Source organism: Sus scrofa, chromosome 2 (assembly GCF_000003025.6).
Source record: "Sus scrofa isolate TJ Tabasco breed Duroc chromosome 2, Sscrofa11.1, whole genome shotgun sequence".
NCBI lineage: Eukaryota > Metazoa > Chordata > Mammalia > Artiodactyla > Suidae > Sus > Sus scrofa.
In genome coordinates, this window is record NC_010444.4 from 36137653 (window position 1) to 36162645 (window position 24993).

Genomic DNA, 24993 nt, shown 5'->3' on the forward strand with positions numbered 1-24993 from the left:
TGTGGTGTGGGTTGCAGACGCAGCTTGGATCCTGCATTGCTATGGCTGTGGCGTAGGCCGGTGGCTACAGCTCCAATTGGACCCCTAGCCTGGGAACCTCCATGTGCTGCGGGAGCAGCCCTAGAACAGGCAAAAAGACAAAAAAAAAAAATTGTATCAGGGAAATAATTAAAACAATTAAATTACAACAAGTTGTCGATGACATATATACTTGATATTGGAATGCAAAATTGAATGTGTAGGCAACACAGCTAAGTGTGTCTCTGGGAGGAGGGAAAGTAACAGAGTAAGAAGACCCTAGACCTGCCTCTATCCCTAGACACACAGAAAATACAACTACATGTAGAACAACTATTTCTGAGAATGGCCTAAAGACTAGCATAAAAAATTTTCCATAGCTAAGGATAAAAAGAAGTCACATTTAGATGAGTAGGAGAGGCTGAGATACAGACTGGCCATGACCCACAACCCTAGTGCAATGACCCACAGGTAAAGGGGCTTTGTCTCCAAATAGAATCACATCTGAGATACTGTAGGTTAGGTCCTCAACATATAAATTTAGATGGGGGAAGGGAACAATTATATCCTTAACATCTTGCTAAAAAAAAAAAAAATCATACTTTTTAATTTGGGGTATTTGCATGTCCTTTTTGTTTGATGAGGCTCATTCCCAATTCATAAAATTAGACACACTGATCATCAATTTTATTTGTCTTCATTTACATGGTTAGATTATTCCAGAATAGGATAAAAGAGCTACAGCACTGTCAGAACTTGGCTAGTCGGCTTGTCTTTGCAGCACATTTCCTAAACTAGGATAAGAGCACAATCCCTTTTTAAACCATTGTGACATTTAGCACTGACATTTCTTTTCCAGAAGATAATTTACTTTTTTCAAAGTGTTTTTTTTTTTTATTTTGTACAGGAAGCAAACAAAACCAGTAGTTCCTACAAATACACTATATAATGTTATATAACCTATGACAGAAGTCATACCTTCCTTTTAATTTACATTCCAGCTCTCCTAACTTAAACACTATTTATAACCCTCCCAGTCAATAATCAGTCTTTTAGCTCACTATATTCAATCTATAAGGAAGAAAGACAGTAGTCCTGCTTTAATGTCTTTCAGTGCAAAGGTTGTAAGGTCAGGGTTGTAGTGGCAGAGGATTGAAGGCATATTTGGGAGGTAAAATCAATAAGACTTATTGATTCAATAGATGGAGCTGGGCACAGATCAGGAAAAGTGTCAAGGATAATTCCAGGTTTAAAGTTGAAGACATTTATTGGATTATTTTCCTTTCTCTAAGTAGAAGCCCTTTTTTTCCTGAAAGAACTGGAAGTCACTTTTGCACAAAGACTATGGCATAGATTTATTTACTCCCCCAAAGCTCTCTGATAATAATAGGCACTCAATGTTGAATTAATGAGTAATGAGTGTAATTCAGGGACTGCAATAGTTAGAATAACGGTCTCGTCTCGAAAGTCCATGTTCTAATCCTCAGAACTTATGAATATATTACTTTACATGCAGAAGAAACTTTGCAGATGATAAGGATCATGATATGGGAAAACTCTCCTGGATGTTAGTCACAAGGGTTCTTAAAGTGGAGAAGGATGCAGAAGAGACAGAGGGTGATGTGATTACAGAAGATACGATTAAGGAGAGGTCAGAGTTATGTGATTTGAGAATTCAATTCCATAGTTGTCAGCTTCAAAGATGGAGGAAGAAGCCTATGAACAAGGAGTGTAAGCTGCATCTAAAACCTAGAAAAGGCATAGAAACAGATTTCCCCATTGAGCCTGTGGAAAGGAATGTGCAGGGGGGAGGGATAATTTAGGAGTTTGGGATTAACATATACACACTACTATATATGAAATAGATAACAAGGACCTATTATATACCACAGAGAACTATACTCAATATTTTATAATAACCGAATATTAAAAATTAATCTAAGAAAGAATATATATATATGTGTGTATATGTATACATGTATATATGAATCACTTTGCTCTACATCTGAAACTAACACAGCATTGTAAATCAGCTACATTTCAATAAAAAAATGAATGTTGCCCTGCCAGAAAGACATATTTAAAACTTCTGAACTACAAAATTAGAAGATAATACGTGTGTGGTGTTTTAAGCCATCAAGTTTATAGTAATTTAGTCATACAAAACTAATGCAAGGACTAATGGAATGCAAGGACTAATGCAAGGACTAATGGAATCTTCTAGTGACTCAAGTATTCTCCCTGCCATTTGTTAATAATTTCAATGCTTAAGTACTCACCTTTATGACTTATAGAACAATTATACTAAATCTCCAAGCAATCATTTTTCTTGATTTTAGTCTATTTTAATTTTCAGAGTTTTTAACAAGCAAAAGTTAACTGATATCCATTTCACTTTTATTTTTCTTCCTCATAGTGTTATAGTGAAAAAAAAAATCAAAATGTGTGTAATTAATGGGAAAAGCAAGAAGGTCCAAGAAAACTAGTTTATGTGCTTAAAAAAAAAAAGTTGCATTCTGAATTACCTTACTACTAGTCCATGATAACATATTATAAATAAATATTCTAGTTGGTGTTATAAATCTTTTATAGACAGGTACCTAAATTTTATATGAATTTATTTATTCATGTGTATTTTTCAAAATTATTTGACTCCTTTAAAATTGAAGATTTGAGAAGATTTATAAAAGTGAAATAAAACAACTTTTTTTTTTTGCTATATTGATTGTAAATATCCAAAGAAACTTTTTTTTTTCCCTTTTTAAGTCCTTGCCTGTGGCATGTGGAAGTTCCAGGGCTAGGGTTCAAATGGGAGCTGCAGCTGCCAGCCTACACCACAACCACAGCAGCACAAGATCCAAGCCACATTTGTGACCTATGCCACAGCTAGGTCACACTTAACCCACTGAGCAAGGCCAGGGATTGAACCCTCATCTTCATAGATACTAGTTGGGTTCTTAATCCACTGAGCTACAGGAAAACTCCCAAAGACACAATATTATTACAAATCTGTGTTCCAAAGGCTGGAAATACAGATGTATGGATTACCTATTTTGGAATTCATAACAGATCATTTAAAACAATTTCACATAGAGCAAAGGAATAAACATGGGCCCTGGTTTTATTTCAAAGATCGCATGTTAGGTGGAGCTATTTCCAATGGTATTTTTAGTCCTCAGTTAAAGAGATGTGTAGGACTTTACCTAGTGAAGAAATAGACATCTGACTACCAGCTGGTCCCTTGCCTCTTTGTGATGCATTCTCTGGGCAGTAAAGACCAATTTTATTCCAATGACTGAGTCACCATGGTCACTCTATTGTCAGCAGTTAAACATAGGTGAATAGAATTTGATTCCTGTTGTGTATTAACTGACTTGACAGGTAAGTTAAATCCTATATTTTAACAAGTGATTTTTATTACAGATGTTAAAATGAGATTGTGATAGTCTTGGAAATGTTATAAATAGGGTACATTATTTCTGACTTATTTCTCAAACTGCATCAGAACCTACAATTATCTCAAATTTTCTTTAAAAAATTAACAGCAGTAAGATATTGGAGAAGCACAGAGCCTCTGCATGGTCTTATATAGATCTGAAATTTCAAACTACTTAAATCTGACCTTTGATCTCCATATTTCACAAGTTGGTTTGTTTGCAGAGTGACAAACAGCTGGAATCCAGAGAAAGACTACACACAAACCCCACAAAAGTAGCCTCTTGTAAATGGAGTAAAACCCTTTGTAAATGCATGTTTTTACTCAGCAAATTAGAGCACAGATGGCTGGATGAGAAGTTACCATATTTACAGAGGGGCATCTGTTACATTACATTTGACTGGATCTATAGTCAAATTTTTCTTCCCTCACAACCTGTACCAAGTTATTGTCAACGCTCTCCACTTCGTTTGGCATTTCTGTATATTTGGCATGCTTCTGAGTTTTCATCATGAGAAACCTTAGTTGTAAAATATATAGAAATGATTTTCACAGATACATTCAATTGCAGTAGATAAAACATTGGGCCAGGACTGAGGGTGGTCACTGTTTCCATGATGCTGTCGACTGTGCAGTGGGACCGGGCTGCATGTTTAGAGATGTACGCCTGGGGGGGAGGGTGTCCCCCTCTCCATGTTTTGTCATTGAAAGTAGAAATTTAGAGTCAGCAGGATGTTGAGTGGCTGAATGCCTGAAGATTTGAGATCTTATGGATCTGATAGATCTGAATTTTTTTGAGGAATGATTCTAGATCATCAAGGGAATACAAGAGAATAGTGCCTGACCTATTATAATTTCTCATATTTTTTACTGTATGTGTGGAAAAAACCCAGCTGCAACTTGAGCTCAAAATAAGAACTTTCCTTCTCAAAGTACTGGAATCTAAATCTCTGGCTAGCCAAGAAGAGATAAATTTGAAATGGAAAAATTATACTTTTGTGTTAATAGTAATGATTCAGGCTTCCATAACCAAGCAAAACCCAGAAATTTGCCTTATTTCCTATCAATAGTTAATTGAAGTAAAGGTGATATGTTTTGTGGGTTCTTTTTTTTTGTATTTTTTTTTTTTTTGTCTTTTTGTTTTTTGTCTGTTGTTGTTGTTGTTGCTATTTCTTGGGTCGCTCCCGCGGCATATGGAGGTTCCCAGGCTAGAGGTTGAATCGGAGCTGTAGCCACCGGCCTACGCCAGAGCCACAGCAACGCGGGATCCGAGCCGCGTCTGCAACCTACACCACAGCTCGCGGCAACGCCGGATCATTAACCCACTGAGCAAGGGCAGGGACCGAACCCGCAATCTCATGGTTCCTAGTCGGATTCCTTAACCACTGCGCCACGACGGGAACTCCTTTTTTTGTATTCTTAAGATAAATAAATGAGGGGAAAATCTGGTTCAATAGTTTGAATTGCTACTTAAAAACTGTTTGCATCAAAACTACCTGGTGAGCATTTAAAAAAAAAAATTGTTTTCCTCAGTGACTATCCTTTAATGTTTGGATTTTTATATTTTGGTTGAACCAAGTTACCTGCATGTTAAAGTACTCATCAAGTAATTCAATGTGCTGCTAGGTTTAGGGATCATTGCTTTAGTTCTACATACAAATGTATTTATTATTTCAGTGGCTTAGAATGTCATTTGCTGCCATGTATATGCACTAATCGTATGTCAGAAAATGCACTACTTTTCAAATTGTTGTTATTATTTTGTTTGTATATTTATTTAAAATATTTTATTAGCTCTAGATAGTCACTTTGTATGATAGCACAGAGCAAGAGTGTCTACTAAAGTATGTCAAACATTATAAATTATTGAAAAACCTGTAAAAACTGAACTTCTAGGGGTTGAAGTAAATATGGTTCAGTGGTGCAGAAGATGTTTCTGAAATGTTTTTAAGTGTCTGTTTATTGAAATCATGTATGTCAAGTTCTGGCATGGACCACTTAATCCCTTATCTCATTTAATGTAAAAGCTGAACTCTTAAGTATGTTTTATTTTCCTCATTTTGAATGTTGAGGAAATTGAGGCAGAGGAAACTAAATGATTAAACAAAAATCATGTTTAAATAAAGGGAGGAAAACACAAGAGTTAGGATTTGGAATGCTGTCTGACAAAGATCATGACTCTTAATACACGTATACGCACTTAGAAGTAAAAGTAAAATTATATATTTTTTTTAATTTTGAAATAGCATTTTTTTTATAATTCAGGTTCTTCTTTAAATTATCTTAATAAATGTGTTATTTTAAATAAAAATCAGCCTTTATCTGTCTGACTACTGGTAAGCCTCTCATATCATGGATAGGCAAGATGTTTCCTCTTTGAAGGATTATCAGGTACACAAAATAAACCAGTCTAGGAATCAAAGAGCTCCCCATTTTCTATACCATTGCTTAATCTCAGCATGAGCTTCCTTAGAAAAATCATCCTTTTCTCTCTTTTGAATTGAAAATGAGTTCTTATAGTCTTTTCAACAAATGCACAATTCTTTACATTATTTTATTTGTAATTCTGAAATTAATCATAATGTATTTTCTAGCAGTATGCAGACCTTGATGAATATTAAAATGTACATCTACTTATATGTAATAGATATGTTTAAAAAGGAAAGGGAATTTTCTTTGATTCACACACTCTTAATAAAGATACCAATTCAAAAATGTAAGCCTGTTAGGGCACATTTTCAGGCATTTAACAAGTTTTGTTTTTATTGTTGCTATTTTTAATGTTGTGAACAATTAATATATTTAGTTAAATATATATTTTATTAAAGTATAGTTGATTCACAGTGTTGTATCAATTTCTGCTGTACAGCATAATGATACACATACTTCATTTTTCTCATACTATCTTCCATCATATTCTATCCCAAGAGATTGGATATAGTTCCCTGTGCTATACAATCGGACCTAATAGTGTCCATTCTAAATGTAATCGTTTGCATCTACTAACCCCAAACTCCCCATCCATCCCACTCCCTCCCCCTTCCCCCTTGGCAACCACAAGTCTGTTCTCTATGTCTGTGAGTCTGTTTGATTTTTGTAGATAGGTTCATTTGTGCCATATTTTAGATTCTACATATAAGTGATATCATACAGTCTTTGTCTTTCTTTTTCTGACTTACTTCACTTAATATGAGAATCTCTAGTTGTATCCTAGTTGCTGCAGATGTTATTATTTTGTTCTTTTATATGGCTGAGTAGTAATCCATTGAATATCTGCACCAAATATTTTTAATTTAGTCTTCTGTTGATGGGCATTTAGGTTATTTCCATGTCTTAGCTATTGTGAATACTTCTGCAATGAATTTGGGGGTTCATGTGTCTTTTCCAATGAAAGTTTTGTCTGGATATATGCCCAGGAGTGGGATTTCTAGATCATATTAAATCAGGCAGAGTCACTAACTTTCTTATACCTTAGGTGATTATTTTTTGCTAGATTATACAATAAATGGACTCTAGAGCCTAGGTACTTTGGTATTAAAAAGGTAATTCAGTTATATTATGTAATTATTAAATTATATGTTCCTATTATTGGAATGAAAAAATACTAAGACTTGAAGGAAATAATATTTTTAAATTGTCATTTTCTCATAACAAATGTGATATTCAATTAATTTTAAATAGTCACCTCTGTGATACCAGTATATCTTATGGTATCTTTGACAAAAGTTAATTTTACACCTGGAGCAAGACATCCACTGAAGTTAGGCTCTGTCTTCACACAGAGACTAAGAAATAATGGCAGTGTCTTCCTTGATTAGATTTCAAAGGGATTCCTTCCAGGTCCTTGAGAAATCTTGAAAAAACTGGCAAGAGACTTTCAAAAGGTATAAATCTCAAATGGGCAGAGAAATGATTTATAATTTACAGTGGTCCTGAGTTGAGAGTTTTGACTGGAAGAGTAGATCTGAAGTAGTATATGGGGAGCCTAGAATGCATCACTAGATGTTTATACAGAAACACATATTAGATATTTCAGAAAATCTCAAGTCTAAAACAAGCCAAGGGAGGAAACACCAGATTTGAAGGGAAAATATCTGGAATAGGATACTGTTCTTTCCTAGACTCTACACCTCCTCCAACACTATCTTCCTTTTTCTACTGTTATAGTTTAGTGCTTCTCTGAGGCTACATTTCCTGCTCCAGCCTGGAATTGATCCCTTTTTGCTTCAGTCTGTTTTGGTTCTGTTGATACTCTCTTCCTGGCCAGTTTTGTCAAAGTTGAGGGATTAAATTTCTCAAAAGAAATATTTTGTCCTAAGAGGAAAAGTGACTGCCATACTGGTAGAATAATATAGGGATAGTCAACATGGAGTGAGGCGCATACTAAACTGGCTTTCTAGCGTGTTCTTTGTCCCTACTTTAAAGTGTTAGTCTGAAAAAGCAAACTTTAAAATCATTTGTTAATTAAAAATTTCAGAATTTGAAACTTTAAATCATGACTGCTTATATATTGGCTATTCAGGATTAGTAGAAGATAAATTTAAAATTATATGTTTAACTACCGTAACTATGTGTCAATACAACATGTGTGATTAACAAAACATGAATTAGTAATTTGAAAAAGTAATTCTAATTTCCATCCCTCTTGAATACTTTTTTGGCACCATCAACAATCTGAAGAGAATTCAAAATATATTACCAATTTTTAAAAAAAGGATTGAAGGGACCTACATTTGTTTGTACCAATGGGCAAAAAAAAAAAGATGTGATGGTGCTTTGTAGGAATGTCAAAAATAGGGACTGGAAACCATTTACTTTTCAGTTCTGGAAATTTGTAAACATAAAAGAATGGGAAACCATGCTAGGACAACATGCTCTGGGTTAGGCAGAATTCTAAGATCGTCATCAATGAATAATATATTTGTATAATCTCCTTCCCTTGGATGTGGGCAGAACCTGTGACTTCCTTCGAGCCACTAGAATATGGCAAAGAGGATGGGAGAGTCATCCTGTGATCTTAGCCGACTGGAAAGAGAGACCCTTCTGGTGGCCTTGAAGAAAAAAGCTAATCTGAGTTCTCAGAACGGTGTCAAGCATTTAGTAAGAGCTGTATGTGTTTGTTAAATAAAAACACAGTAGATTACGCAAAATATATTTCAAGAGCTTTTGGTTTCCTTTTCCATTTTCAGTTCTTCTCTACCGATAAATCAGCTTCTTCAATCACAACTAAGTATGAAGAAAGAGTATTTAGACATTTTTCCCTTCAAATTCTGTCATTTTTGGTATCATGTTCACAGCTGGTTTTGTTCAGACTGTTATGGGGTAGGACACATGGGAGTGGATAATGTACTGTGTCTCATTTTAGTAGATTTTAAAGTTCTGGATTATTCATAATGATTAGTTACACTACCAACATTTATTAGATAATTGGCAGCAGCAATTAATTTGTATTGATGGATTTTTTAACAAGAAAAAATGACTTTCATAATTCCATTATGCTTTATCATTCAATGAAATTTGTCTTAAATTCTTTACCTGATTATCCCAGCTTTCAAGAACAAATTTCACTACAGAAACTTAGCTTTGGCAGTACTAGGGATATGCTTGTCTACTTCTTTGTGGTCATGTTTCAAGTCATGGAAAGATATATTCAGAAACATTAAACATTTGACAGTAGTCAGACAATTATAAAGTGGGTAGAAACATTTCCATTCTGATTCTTCCTTGGTATTTGTGCTGTCTCTATTGAGTTTTAGAAAAGTAAGCCAGGGGCTGGCTCTGAGCAAAATGTCAAGTTCAAAATCCTCAGCCTGTCATTCGAAGCCTCCACATTTTGTCCCTCCTCTGCCTTTCAATCCCAAACCTGATTAAACTCTCATGCCCCAGGATTTTTAAGTCTTATTTGCCTTTCAGGTTATCCTCTGAAACCTCGTTCCCCTTTCTTGCCTCTAGCTCTTTGCTCAAGTTGTTACTTCTGTCTGGAATATTTCTTTGCGTCCATGTAAGGTAATGCAGTTTTTCTCACGTCCTCTCACGTTCACACTCTCCAAGACACCCTCCTAGATATACCAAGATTTTCATATGCCTTGCTTACTTATCCATAATATATTTACCACTACTATTATAACCCTCATGATGATCTTCAAATCAACTAATTTATTTACCTTGAGTTATTTATTTGACTCTAAGTTTCTGAGGTTCTATTATTATTCTTCTTATTATTATTATCTGCTTCAGTGCCATATACAATGTTTGGAAAGGGTATATATTGCTTCATGTTTGTTGAATTGAACCGTATCTAAATTACAAAGGCATCCGTATTTGAAGACCTGAAATCATACATTGTTTAATCTTTATTATGGACAAGTCAACTTGGTTCCATTTGCTTCACCTGTAAAAAGCAAACAAACCAGTTATATTAAAGAGATAATGATTGGAAAGTAGTCAGTGAGCTGTGAAAGCAATACAGGCACCAGCTTTTGAAATTTCATTGTTTCTCCGTTTTTAGGTCCTTTCTCTCTTCTTGTCTACTCTGCTGGCCAAATTCTACATCTTGAATTTTTTCTCACTTTATTTATTCTACTATTAACATTTTCCTTAGCTGTTTCTTAATATGATAATGTAACCTTTACTTGGAAATCTATGTCTATATTTTTAAGTTAAATAACTTATTTAACATTTAGGAATGTACTGATTTTTCTACACATACTTGCTTCTATTAAACAAAAGGGTAACAGCATTATAATAATCAAAATAAAAGAGTAATATGTGATGTTGTGAAGTAGAAAAATACATTTGTGGTAATAGCTGTAGGAAGGTGAGATTGATACTCAGACTATGAGATAAATTGTGTTTTTAAAAAGATAAGCGATATGGCTGAGTGAAAGTCATTGAGGAATTTATTTTCTTTTATTTTTTAAATTTTTGATGATTTTTCTACTCCTTTCATTGTGTTTATAAGATTGTGTCCTCAAGTCAGCCTACCGAATTTGTTTTAACTTCATAACTGTATTAACCCCATGACCCACACCCAAATTTTCATCACCTTGAAGTGGTAATAATGATACATAAATAGTTTATAGACTTGTTGAAAGGATCAAATAAAATAAATTGTTTAAAGTTGTTTGCAAACAGCAAACACAACTTATGGCTAATATTATAATTATTTGCTGGATCATTGCATTGAACATTTACATGTTCTCAAAGCTTTTTCTCTAGGTTCATAGATTTTATATAAAGAAGAAAATGGTTATTTAAGCAAACTATCCTTAATCATTTTAGGAAGCAAGTGAAGCATTTATAAAATAGTTATTCAATAATTTTCTGTATTGTATTGTACTAGATGTAACTTAGGAATTATCAAGCAAAACATTGTTTTAGAATAGGAGTATGTATACATTTCGCTAGAGTGTGAAGCATTTAGACTGCCTTATTTTTCTCTTCTTCCATATTACATTCATTTTTCCATTTTACTTTTTTATAATGCTTGCAATCAGTATATGAAGTTTGGAGAAAATGGGAACTAGAAAGTAAATCATATTTAGATTTCTTATGAATTGACTTTAATATATTTTTTCTTTACCATTACTAAAGATTGTTTTGACTCCACAAATTGACAATTTAAAAAAGTACTATCTTCGGAGCTCCTGATGTGGCTCAGTGGGTTAAGAACCCAACATAATGTCTGTGAGGATGTGGGTTTGATCCCTGGCCTTTCTCAGTGGGCTAAAGATTCAGTGTTGTCATAAGCTGTGGGATAGGTTGAAGATGCAGCTCGGGTCCTGCATTGTTGTGTCTGTGGCATAGGCTGGCAGCTGCAGCTCTGATTCAACTCCTAGCCTGAGCACTTCCATCTGATGTAGGTGTGGCTGTAAAAAAAAGAAAAAGATACTGTCTTTAACACTTACTAGCTTTGGGATCTTGGCCTCTGTGTACTTCAGATGCAGGGCTGTCCTGATTGTAATGAGGGTAGTAATTGTACCTCCTTCCTAGACTTGCTGAAATGGTTAAGTAAGACAATGGTGCAAAACACTTTCCATTCTCAAAATAGTTGCCATGTGTGTGTTTTTCTGTAGTTGTTGTTACTGATATGCTAAACGTCCCCCCACCAAAAAGAAAAAAAAAAAATGGATGGAGAAAAAAAGATTTCCTTAAAAATAGATTATTATAAGAAACCTAGGTAAAAATATTTTCTCATTGGAGTTTGTTGTTTTTCTTGTTTGTTTCTGTTTGTTTGGTTTGTTAATTTTGGCCATACCCACAGCATGTGAAAGTTCCTGGCCAGAGATCAAACCCTTGCCCCACAGCAGTGACCTGAGCCATTGCATTGACAAGGTAGGATCCTTAACCTGCTGTGTCACTAGAGAACTCCAAGGTAAAAATACTTCTTTGGAGCTAAGTTCTGGGAAAGAAGCTTCTCTAGGAACATACATATTTTCTCTACTGTTTTTCTTCTTACTTTGCCATTAAAAATCTTCCAAATGACATCTGCTTTGGCCATTATGTAAAATTTTATGGCCAGCTTATCCTTTTTAGAGTCTCTCATTCCTCTCTTTTATAATATAAATCTGTAGTTCCAATAGTCCTGGTTTTTTTTTAATTTTTACATATAGTTAACTTTCTGTTATATCTGTTTATACCATTTATACTTATTCATTTGTCAAATATATGTTGAGTGCTGCTATATATAACCGTTTTTGCTAGATGCTTATGGGTTTAATGAAATAAGAAAAATTATCACGGGATCCAAGCCACGTCTGTGACCTATATCACAGCTCATAGCAACACAGGTTCCCCCACCACTGAGCAAAGCCAAGGATCGAACCCGCATCCTCATGGATACTAGTTGGATTTGTTTCTGCTGCAGAACAATGGGAACTCCAGGAATGAGAACAAATTCCCCGAAGAGGAAAACTAGGTTTTCACTGGACTTGAGTAGCCTTTCAAAGACTGGAGAAGAGCTGTAGAGTGAAGAGACATCTCCCAAGGTCCAGAACATTGAGGATGGGATTGGGAAGAAAATAGAATTCCACAGAGAACCCCCAAAACACTGATAATCAGGGAGTTCGCATGAGGCTTAGTGGGTTAATGATCTGGCTTGTCTCTGGGAAGGTGCCAGTTTGACCCCTGGACCTGGCCTAGAAACTTCCATGTGCCACGGATGTGGCCAAAAACAAAAACAAAACAAAACAAACAAAAAACCCCAACACTGATAATCAAGCTCAAAAATCAGAGAGATCTCATGTGGTTTGTAAAGTTGGTGGCTGAAATATAAAGCATAAACCATGGGAAATTTATAAGCTCCTACTAGTCTTGAGAGCCTAGCAAGAGTCATGTATGCATTCTGCTTGCAAAAATTTACACAATACCTAGAACCCAATAAGATATTATGAAATATACAAAGGAGCAAGAAAATGTGATATAATCAACAGGAAAAAGTCCATATAATACATCTACAGGTGGCTAAATGTGGGAATTACCAGAAAATAACTTTAAAATAACTATGATAGGAATTCTGCTTATGATTCACACATGACCTCCAAAGCCCTAAAAAAAATCTGGGTGAGCTTCCAAGTCATAGTTTTTAAAACCTAACCAGAGAGCCGAGGAAACAAAGATACTTAGTTTAATCAAATTTCAGAACATAACCATCCACATACACGAGAGAAGAGATCAGCAGTTCTCTTTTTCCATGGCAGAAAAGTTTGCAGATAAAGCTGTAGATGGGATAAGTAAAACACAGACAAATATGTAGCCAATTTTTGTGACCCACTGGGAGCTGGAATAAAATTTAGAATTTTGTCACATAGAAACTCTGGATCCATGTACCAGCTCTTTCCATTGGAACTTTATTGAAATTTTTGGTCATATGCCAAATGTTATCTCAGTATAAAGCTACAAGTGTTTCCTCACCCTCTTGCAACTAGTGTCACAGTGATCCCAATGTACCCTAAGAATAATGAGCTTGAAGTGGTTAAATATAAAAACCCCAAATAGCAGACAACTATGAGTTTAGTGATGCTTCCCAGTGTCCATGACTCCCTATCTGAGGATTATTTTCAACTCATATCCAAGCTGTAAGTCATTTTCTCTCCTAAAATGAGCCAAGGATAAACTAGAGTTCCCTCTACCCATCAGAGAACCTTCAAAGTCTGTTTCAGAAAGACTTCAGGCACCTGGATCAGGACAAAGGCACAAAACAGATGGCATTTTTCAGAGAAAAATGAATAGACATTAACAAAAATGCAAGATGTCATTCACAAATGACTATTGTCGGGGGTTTTTCCTAAGTACATTGAACCCAAATTTGAGGTGGTGATTAGCCTGCAGTTGAAGATTGAAGAAATTCTGACAAAGATGTAATTTTCAATATGCTTGTTAGTAAACAACTTGACGCAGAGGGCTGTCATTCAGTTAAAATTAGATGTGGGAGAAGAACAATAGAGAATCCAAAGTGGAGAAACAGGGCAGACTCACGTACCTCAGACATTCTACATAATGTATTCATTTCTTTTAAGGGAGAAAGTGCAGAGTCAACATTAGAAATTATACAGGTAAGTTTGTAGTGTAAAATTAAGTTTGTTAGCGCCATGTTAGCTTTATATATATAATATATCACACTCAAATAAGATAAAAACTCATTAAAATAAGCATTTGTAAGAGCCTTACCTATTTTCTTATATTCTGTAATTTTCCATAAATGTTTAGTGGGGTGTATACAGTGTAGGTCTCTTTATATAGAAACATCCACTCTACATTAAAATATTAGTTTTTCTCTTCTTGGAATGAACTAGATGTAAAAACACAACAGTAAACAATATCTGGCAACTTCTCTTGAGATTTTCTGATAAACATAAAAGGATTTGCAAGGATAGTTGAGTTCACATTTCATAAGGCTCACACAGCTCAGTGTTCATTACATATGTAAATATATCATGGCTCTCAGCAGATATGCCATTTCTTTTGATGCTGATTTCCAATTCCATTTCACTGGAAAACAAGTGAAATTTCTTAACCAGATTGGTTAAAACAGGAAGACTTTCTAGTTTATGCCTCATCTTGTGTTTGCTTTGAAGTTGTTTCTGCCTTGCACATTTCCTGCTAGGATGTTTTCTGCTAATGTTCCGATATTTTTTGTTAATCATGGAACCTTTTCGGTTTTTGCATAAGCCCTTTCATTCTGTGAAGTGTTTGAGAGCCATTAGCTATGACAGTTATCTGCTGTTTTATTTGCCTGCTCTGAGGTGAAATGGGCACGAGAGGGACTTTCATCCCTTCTCCCTCAATCTAGTTCTCAACATCAGTTTGAAATACAATATGTGATGTTCACATGGCCCAGCTTACTCACTCATTCCCAAGGACTTAGCATTTGTCCGCTGGTGCCAGTAATTAGATGTTCCTGGAAACCTGAGGTCCCATCTTGCATGGCCCTTTCCTCTTTCCCAGAAGCTTGGCGTGGCCCTCAGATGTTGTGAGTAACTTGCTGGAATGTGGTGTAACCCAAGCCCCAAATCTCCCTCGGCCGTACCCCAGAGCCTAGCTCTCTCCACCTGTCAGAAGAATCGTACTGCTTGATGTTATCATTTTATACTTTCTCTTTATTCAAATAACTACTTCTCCTCTAATTACCCAAATCTCAAGTGTGCATTAAGTAAATATCCAGGGGGCTGATGCAACAATATCTTTGTGTCAGTTTCATGCACTGTGGAAACAATCCCTTAAGGATGTGTATTGTTAGTATATTTTCTGATCTGTATGTTTCCCTTTTTTTTTTTTTTTTTTTTTTTTGGTTCCTCAACCATAATTCTATCCTTAGGACCTTAGGCTCTGTGTATGCTATGAATATTCAATATTATCTCAATATACAGGCCTGACTCATTGTACAAGATATTAACCATTAAACTGTAACAAAGCAAAGCTAGGATTTCTTTGCTAAGTCAATAAGACATAGCTCAGAAAGAGCCCCGGGGTTATCTTTAGTGCCAACAAAATGCTGTTTAAAACAGTGGCATCTGGCAGAATTTATGTATTTTTTTCAAAAGAAACATTTACTTAACAGCTGATAACTTACTGATCTGAATCTCTGCAGCAACTTTTTTGTACGGAGCCAGTTTATTTCAGCACATATATTCCTTCCGAGATATCAATGGGGAGGAGAGGGATCAATAAGTCCCATTATTTCTATAGAGCTTTTCATTTTTTTCATTAGAGCAATTCTGAGTGGATCAAAACTCCCATATTGAGGGATTACCAAGTGATTTAGAACTAAGGGTACAGGTCCTTAGAGACTGCCTGAATTCAAGAGGGAAATTGAGAAAAGCAGGATTCCACTAAATCTGTTAGTTTCTCTACTGCAGGGCAAAGCAGAGAGATGCGAAACTATTATCTAGAGGCATGCTGCTTACAGAGATCTTGAGGAAGGTGAAGAGAATGAAACAAGATTTAAAAGAACCCCTGCAGAACAAATACGTTTTACTAAATATCAACAACATCAAGTGTTATTCTCCCAGACATTTAGTCAGGGAACATTGAAGTGTCCTTGTCTGTGATCTTCAGAAAGCATATTATCCCATGTGCCTGCTTTATTTCTCTTTGCTTTACAGTATACAGTTTATTTTCTGTATATAATATTTCATCAAAATAATTGTTTTACATTTTAGCATCTCTAAAAATAAGAATGTGTCTTACATTACAGCATCTTAACAATGATAAAAGGTAGCATTTTTTTCTTTTTTAATAAAATGGAGATGTGTCTCCCTCAATGGAGTCTTAGGCTTGATTAAATAAGTAGGCATACCTAATACAGATAATCTAATTTTGCTCTTTTCCAACAATTATTTTTATACATGGTGACTTGAACACATAAACAATACTCACTTAAAACTCTGGAACAGAAGTGGAGCCATATGTGTAGTTTTTAGTGGGGGGTCAGGGAAGGAAGATCTTTACTACTCTCTCCATTGTAGTAAGGAGCAGCTGAGAGGCATTGTAAAGGGAGAGAGGAGAGAGAAAGAGAGATAAGCTTCACTGATTTCTGATCACTTTCCAGTCCTTCTGGAACCCTGATTTTATGTATATATCTTGCCCTCAGTTTCTTGTTTTATGATAAATCCCCCTTTTCTTGGTTCAAGCAAGTTTCCTCTTTCTTTCTTGCTCTCTCTTTTTCTTTCTTTTTCTCTTCCTTCCTTCCTTCCTTCTTTCCTTGTTCTTTGTAATACAACTATTGGAAAGATCCTTTAGTAGGACATCAGGGCCAATATTAAATAGTTAATCGGGATTAACCATATAATCCATCCATTTGGCTATTTAGTCAAATAATATAAGGCACATAGTGTTTGATATTATATACAATTTTTAGCTTTATTGAACATAAAAAATTATACAATCAAAATTCAACTCAAAGGAATAGCAATGAGAGGAAAAAACTGGCTCATCTGTATATTTTATAAATAAGACTGATTTTATTAACTTAGTTTTTGTTTTGTTTTGTTTTATTTTGTTTTGTTTACAAAAAGCAAAGTGCCAGCAATGAATCTGTGTTGTTCCCAGTGGACACATTTATTTTGAAGGTCCCTTGAGTGCTCACTAATATCACAAGAAAATTTTATCTTCACATTTTTCAAATTACAGATGTTTTGAGAAATGAGAAGTTATTTTTCAGGTCATACGTCATTTATCTGAGAGTAATTCCACCTTGAGTTTTCAAACAAAAGTGTTGTGTTTGGAGTTCCCTTCATGGCTTACTGGTTGACAAACCTGACTAGGATCCATGAGGACGCAGGTTCGATCCCTGGCCTTGTACAGGGGGTTAAGGATCCGGCATTGCATGAGCTGTGGTGTAGGTCACAGACATGGCTCAGATCCAGCAATACTGTGGCTGTGGCATAGGTCAGCAGCTGTAGCTCCAATTCAACCGCTAGACTGGGAACTCCCATATGCTGTGAGTGTAACCTTAAAAAGCGAAAAAAAAAAAAAAAAAAAAACTTGTTTTTGGAACAAGAAAACTTGGAAACCAGTTTTTATTTTCACAAGTATCATCTCTTTTTGAGATAAAATTAACACTCATTTTGATCCACAGACAATGGGAAAGAATGAAACAGAATAAATGACAAACAAAGGAAAAACACATTTTTTCTTTTTAAAAATTTTATACATTATTTTTTTAAATTGCCTTACATGAATTTTTAATTGCATTTTTACTCTCGTTCATATGGCAAAGGGTGGGATACCAGACTATTTTCTGTTAAAATGTCTGCTCTAAATCAAAGATACTCTTTGGCAAACTCTTAACTTCTTTTTTTTTTTTTTTTTTTTTTTTGGATAACACTGACTCTTTTTGTTATTACCCAATGAATTTTATTAAATTTATAGTTGTACAACAACCATCACAACCCAATTTTATAGCATTTCCATCCCAAATCCCCAGTACATTCCCCTACCCCCAACCTGTCTCATTTTGAAACCATAACTTTTTCAAGGTCTATGAATCAGTATCTGTTCTACAAAGAAGTTCATTGTGTCTTTTTTTAGATTCCACATGTAAGTGATAGCATAGGATGTTGGTATCTCACTGTCTAACTTCACTTAGCATGATAATTTCTAGGTCCATCCATGTTGCTATAAATGCCATTATTTCTTTCCTTTTAATGGCTGAGTAATATTCCGTTGTGTACATGTACCACATCTTCTTTATCCACTCCTCTGTTGATGGACATTTTGGTTGTTTCCTTGTCTTAGCTATGGTATATAGTGCTGCAATGAACATTGGAGTACATGCATCTTTTAGAGTCATGGTTTTCTCTGGATAGATGCCCAGGAGTGGGATTGGTGGATCAAATGGTAATTCTATTTTTAGTTTTCTGAGGACTCTCCATTACTGTTTTCCAAAGTGGTTGCACCAATTTACATTCCTGAATCTTTGTTTTAATTGAAAAGAATTTCTGTGCAAAGAAGTAAATTGTTGGGATTTCTCTTATGGTACAATGGGTTAAATATCCTGCCTTGTCATTGTAGTGGCCTGGGTCACTGTTGTGGCATAGGTTTGATCTCTGCTCCAAGAACTTCCCCATGCAGGAGGCATAGCCCCCCCCCCAAAAAGAATTAAATGGCTGCATACTTCTGCATACTTTTAAAAACAAAAACTATATTTTAAGAAGGAAAGTTTACACAAAAATACATATTTTATGATTAAGAGATACATTGTTTTCATTCCTTTTAAACATTCTCTGACATTTCATATAAAAAATAATTATTTCCTACTCTCCATCTTGACTTTCTTGGGTCCAACTATCATCATCTTTGTCTGAACTTTATCTTTTTCACCTTATTAGCAATATAGCATAGTGATTAAGGATTTAGCATAAGAAATTAAATTTTAATTCTGACTGTTATTTTTGTTGAGTAATTACTTAAACATCTTAGGATAGTTTTTTAATAAGTAAAATGAGGGAATTTCATTTCTGTCTTGCATCAGATTCCCTGTTTAATAGGAATTTTAAGTTTACTTTTTTATTTTGGTGCAAAAAGCATTCCAGCAGGGTACTAAGTGCCAGGAAATATGCTAAGTACTTTACATGCATTTTCTATTTTAGTCCTTATACTCTGACCCTGTGTAGTAGGTAATATTGTTTATCCCCACATAACAGATGGTAGAAACAAAGCTTAGCATATTTTCCAATGATTGGGATCAATGACAGATAACAAAGACCCAAAATAACAATGGTTTTAGCAAGATAGAAGTCTATTTCTCTTTTTTATAAAATTCTGAAAGAATATGGTCCCGGGCTATTTTGGTGCTTTAATTCATGAAATCCTTATGTTTCAAGTTTGTTCCTGCTTTCTCCTCTTCCATTGCCAGGGGGTAACTTTAAATCTTGTATTCCAAGATTTACTTTTATGGTTCAAGTGGCAGAACAACTGAAAGATAAAAGGGACAAAGGTCACTTGCCAGTCATCTCTCTTCTGGCCAGAAGTTACACAAGGGACATCACATGAATGCAAAGGAACCTAGGAAATGTAGGTTTTAATTCTGAGTGGTTGTTTGCTTAGCTAAGAAGAGTGGCTATTCATTACCAGTCTGGATTATGAATACTAATGTTGGAAGGAAACCTTGGGTCTCTCACTTAGTTGTTTAACATTGGACGTTAAGTTACAGACTCTTTGTTGCTGTCTCTGGCATTCATAGTATGGATGTTTGTAAGAGAAGCTGATGTCTATCTTGGAACTAAACACATTCCTGGCCTAACAGTTAGAAAGCTGAAGGATGATTTAATGGAAGATTAAGTTGTCTACTCAACGGATAAGTGACAATGTGTATGAGCTAAAGAATTGGCTGCCAATTCGTTCCTGCCCTCTACTTTCTCATGAGAATGTTTCTTGTGGCTCACCCTAACCAAAAACATATGGGAAAATAAATTTTTTGGCCAGCCTAGTCAATTCTATGTATTGTACAGCCACAACACAAAGTCTTGTGAAGTCTTGGCAAGGTTTTTACTCGCTGTGCCTCAACTTCCTCATTTATAAAATAGAGATTATAGATTATATCTCGATTTGTAAGTTTTCAATACCAACTTCTATTACTCCCTTTTACTAGTAGTAATAATACACAATCATTTTTTCTCCCCAATAGTGAGTATAATAAAGCCTCATTTTCTACCTTATCTTCAGAAAAAAAAGACAGCTTTATCATGTTAACTATATCTTATTGAAATAATGTTTTTGTATAAGAATTTTAAGTTTCACCTGAAGTTTTCTCAAACATTCTCATTTGAATGGCATTTTGTGCATTATTATTAATTGAGAAATTAGAAAAATAAAACCATTTTGAGACTTCATCACTATTAAACCAAGGGATATCACTTATCACATTAGATTAATTTCAATTTGAAATTTATAGAATTAAAATTTTTTCCTGTTACATTGGGCTTCATTATTTGCAGATTATGTGTTTGCAAATTTTCCAACTCACAAACATTTGTTTGTAACCCCCAAATCAGTATTTTCAGTGATTGCATGGTCATTTGCAGACATGTGCAGAGAGGCAAAAAAATTGAATCAGCTGATGTATGCATTCCCAGCTGACATTGAGTAAGGAGGTGCTTTGCCTTCTCCTTTTAGCTCTCATATTGTAAAAATAACTGTCCTTTCTATTTAGTGCTTTGTTTTTCTCTTTTGGGGGCTTTTGTGATGGTAATTTCACTGTTTAAGATGGTCCCTAAGTCTGTAAGGCTGAAGTACGGTCTAGTGTTCCTAAGTTCAAGAAGGTTGTGATATGCCTTAAGGAGAAGGCTTGTTTAGTGTTAGGCAAGCTTCTTTCAGGCATGAGTTCATAGTGCTGTTGGCTGTGAGTTCAGTGTTAATGAAGCAACAGTATATATTAAATAAGGTGTCTTTAAATAGAAACATACATAAAACAAGCTTATGTATGGATGAGTTGAGGAAAATGTTATGACCAGAGACACACAGAAACCTAACCCTGTATTTCTCCAGGGAGCAATGATTCACTATTCTCTAATTCAGTGTTTGCAATGGGTTTATAGAACATAACTACTGGGAATAATGAGAATCAACTGTACTTGACATTTACTATAATTTTCTTGTATAATTTTAAGAGGTACAAGTGTAAGAAATTTATACAGGTTTAAGATTTTTATATGTTTAAGAAGCATTATGAAAATAATAAATAAACTCTGGCTCTTTTATATATATATATATTATATATACATAAATGTCACAACTAGTCAGCCACATCAGACTAATTTTTTTGCTGCTCTACACGTCATATGTATTATATATTATAATTTTTTAATTAAATAGAATAAATCATATAGCTTGAAAAACAGTGGTATGGAGTATAAGTAATACAGGAAAATGTAAAATATGGCCCCATCATGTGTCTTGAAAATTGGGAGTTCCCACTGTGGCACAGCAGAAACAAATCCCAACTAGGAACCATGAGGTTGCAGGTTTGATCCCTGACCTAGCTCAGTGGGTTAAGGATCCGGCATTGCCATGAGCTGTGGTGTAGGTCGCAGATGCGCCTCAGATCTGGCATTGCTGTGGCTCTGGCATAGGCTGGCAGCTGTCGCTCCGATTGGACCCCTAGCCTGGGAACCTCCATATGCCATGGATGCGGCCCTAAGAGGATGAAAAAAAAAAAAAAAAAAAGACAAAATGAAAAATGAAAGGTAGACTATGATACTGGTAACCCAGATTCTTCTTCAAAGAAAAATGCATTGCCCTGACTGCTGTCACATAACAGCCTTAAGCTCTCATCTCTACCAGATACTGACACTTTGCCTAAATCATGCCTTTTTTAGGTGTAGTGCACAACCAACTATTCATCTCAGTAGAAGTATAAAGGCTTGGCTATTTCAGCCCAGTGCTAAACAAGTCAGATGGTGTGAGTAGCTATAACATAGCTCTCTTTATAACCAATCCCTGCCTCTTTACCCTTCCTTCTACTATGTTGATCTCAAAAGAGTTCATTAATAAAATGGGTAGTTTATACTCAACTCTATCTGAAAGACCACTTTTTGGAGAATCCAAACTGTGATGGCATCTATTCTTAACTGCTCAGAATATAGATGGCATTTAGCTCTATCGAGAACATGAGACAGGAGTCGTAATTGCTTTTTGTTTCATGTACTTTTATTTCACTTGTCTACCTCTTGGGAAGTGGCTCCAATAAGAAGCTATAATTCAGAAACAAAAGAAACAAATGACTGAAAAATTGAACAGCTGAATAAATTCCTTCTGGAGATATAAAAATCATTTAAACTCTACCTGTTAAAGTGGATTGAGAATAATTTTTCTCAAAGCTCTTGAAATAATGAAAAGTTGCATTAAAATTTTCCTTTTGTCATACTTAATGTTGCTAAAATGTTGTATAAGGAGGCAGCTGCTTCTTGTTGATCCCTAGACTACTTGTGGAGTAGATCAGTGATGAAGTTTTTTCTCTTGAAACCTTTGAAAATATGAAGATCCAGAGAAATAAAATAACAATAATAGCAATGTTTATAATAATAATAATGATAATAAAAGAGAGAGAGATTTGGTCGATAATTTTATTAATACTTGAGTAACATTTTTTACCTAAGGAACTCTTCTTTCTTCTTAGTTATTGACCTATGGGATAGTTGTTTTTTGAACTGATAAGTTGAGGCAGTTTTAGAATGGTGGATGATGGTGGTTGCTGGGCAACAGTATTCATGACTGATAGTTTCTAAGCCTTTTATCTTGAACACATTGCTTGGGGAGAATGAAGGAAAACCTACTTATAAATCATGTGGCTTTAGGGCTTAGAAGAAATATTGAGAATGTAACTCGTTAAAGGGTTATCAAAGAGAAAAATTAGGTATAATAAAAAGTCTATGTTTTATTCTCAGGCTCTAGGTGATTTCCACAAAAATAAAAACAGACAAATAAAACACATACTCATGCAGTCCTTTGTTATATTTTAAATATCAGGTTTTATTATAATCTTAATATATGAGCTTAGATAATAGCATATTAAATTTTTATTCCTAGACTATATTCACTGAAGTTTATGTTTTTTAAGCACAGCATAATTATTTAATGCAATGCCTAAATTTATATAATAGTGTATTGATAATTATTTTCTCTTAGTGAGCTAATATTTAATCATAAGGTCTTATTTTCTGAAAAAAGAAATGACTACAAAATGAATTTTGAGAAATATTACTGTTCTAGTTTTGGATGAGTCAATGTAATGACTATTTTTATAGCATCCGTAAATGGCCACCGTCCTATAATGCTGGAAGAGATGGAGTCAGAAAATTTGGAGCTAAGGAAATAGCAAATGTTGGTACCTGATTAGTAGCCAAATCTATGACTCATAACTCTGTAAATAAAAGTATTTTCTTGGGGGTGGATGTGTGAGGGCACTTTCTTTTGCCACGGAAAATTCTATTTCCATATAATGTCTCAAAGTATGATGCTCAGAAATATGAAGCCATTTGTTAAATGTGGTTTGCACTCGAGGGCAATAAGGATGCTATTGGAGCAATTTTGTTTATTAGCTTGTGTTTTCCTGGGATAGAGGAGGCTGATGAATAAGCCGACATAGCATGGAAAGTAGTAGAAAAACAGCCAGCCAGAGTTACAGAGCATTACAGAATATTTATCTGTAGGGAGGATTAGGTAAACATTAGACTTCATATTTTGTTGGACTCTCATTTATTTTCATCCTCTGATAAACTTACAAGTAAATTACTTTTGCTTTAATGTATTTAAAAGTTTCATTACAAAGCAAGAGCCTTTGCTTATAATTGAGGAGCTCTATGTTGATATTAGAAAGGAAAATTGCCATAAGGAATTAGCACATTAATTAGGGGAAAAAAATCCTTTACCATAGAATCTTCCTAAATATATGTTTTCCACTTAGCAGAAGAGATCCAAACAGAGAATTTGTCTACACAAACAGTTTGGATTGGTATGGTGTTGCTTACTTAGGTGGCACCAATCTTTATTTCTAAGCCTTGGTAAAAGGTCAACGTGAACATGATGAGCATACTTTTACTTTGCAATTTTCTGAGTAATCAGAACTTCAAATGCTATTGGTGCATTTTTTAAATGTAATGCATTGTATTGTACTCAAAACTGCCATGGATTAGCTTCCATCTCCAAGGAAGTAGCTTAGATTTGCAATGTTGAAAGTAAATAATTTTTTTTCTAGAGGGAAAAGAAATTCTAGGTAGTTAGTAAGCATGAAGTTCCCTTAGCTCGATCTATTATTCAAAAAGCATAGAATGACATAAAAAAAAAAAACAGTTTGCAAATGACATTGTCATGAATTCTTGCTACATTTAGAAAGTTAGAATCCTTCTATGTGAAATACTGTGAATATATACAAATATAGACATACATCCATATCAAAATCAAGAAGTCAAATAATATTTTTTAAAAATATGATTGTATCTGAATTTCTAATGTGAAGATGAACCTCTTGTTTTGATACTTTACCACACCTTCAGAATTGAGGCCCCTGATTGTGCTGACGTGAGCTCCTCCCAGGGAAGGACTTGATTAGGAAATTATCCTTTCTAATAAAGTTTTTAGGGAGGAATAAAACATTCAATGGAGAAATAAAAGTAATACATAATATATAAAAAGATACAGAACTTAATGTGTAGGGCCCTACCTTTCCACAATCTTGTTTCTATTGTTTGTTTATACTTCTTAGAGTAGGAGTCCCTAAGAAGAATTCCCAATTTTGTAAGATAGGGACCCTCTAAACAAAAGTCAATCTTTCTTAGAATTTCATCACTTTGATCGCCAGACTGTGCCATAAAATGATTGATCAATATGGGCCTTGTTAATAACTGGATGATGTATTTTATTCACAATAAATTAGTTCAAATTCAGTTTCAAATGCTGTATTTAAATTGTTAATTTGTGATGGAATTTTAGTCATAGAATTTGAAAGGTTGAAAGAGTTATTTGTGCATTGGATTCTCAACTCATAAACGCCTGGTTACCACTGATAGATGCCACACGTTTAGACATTTTTTAAAAATATG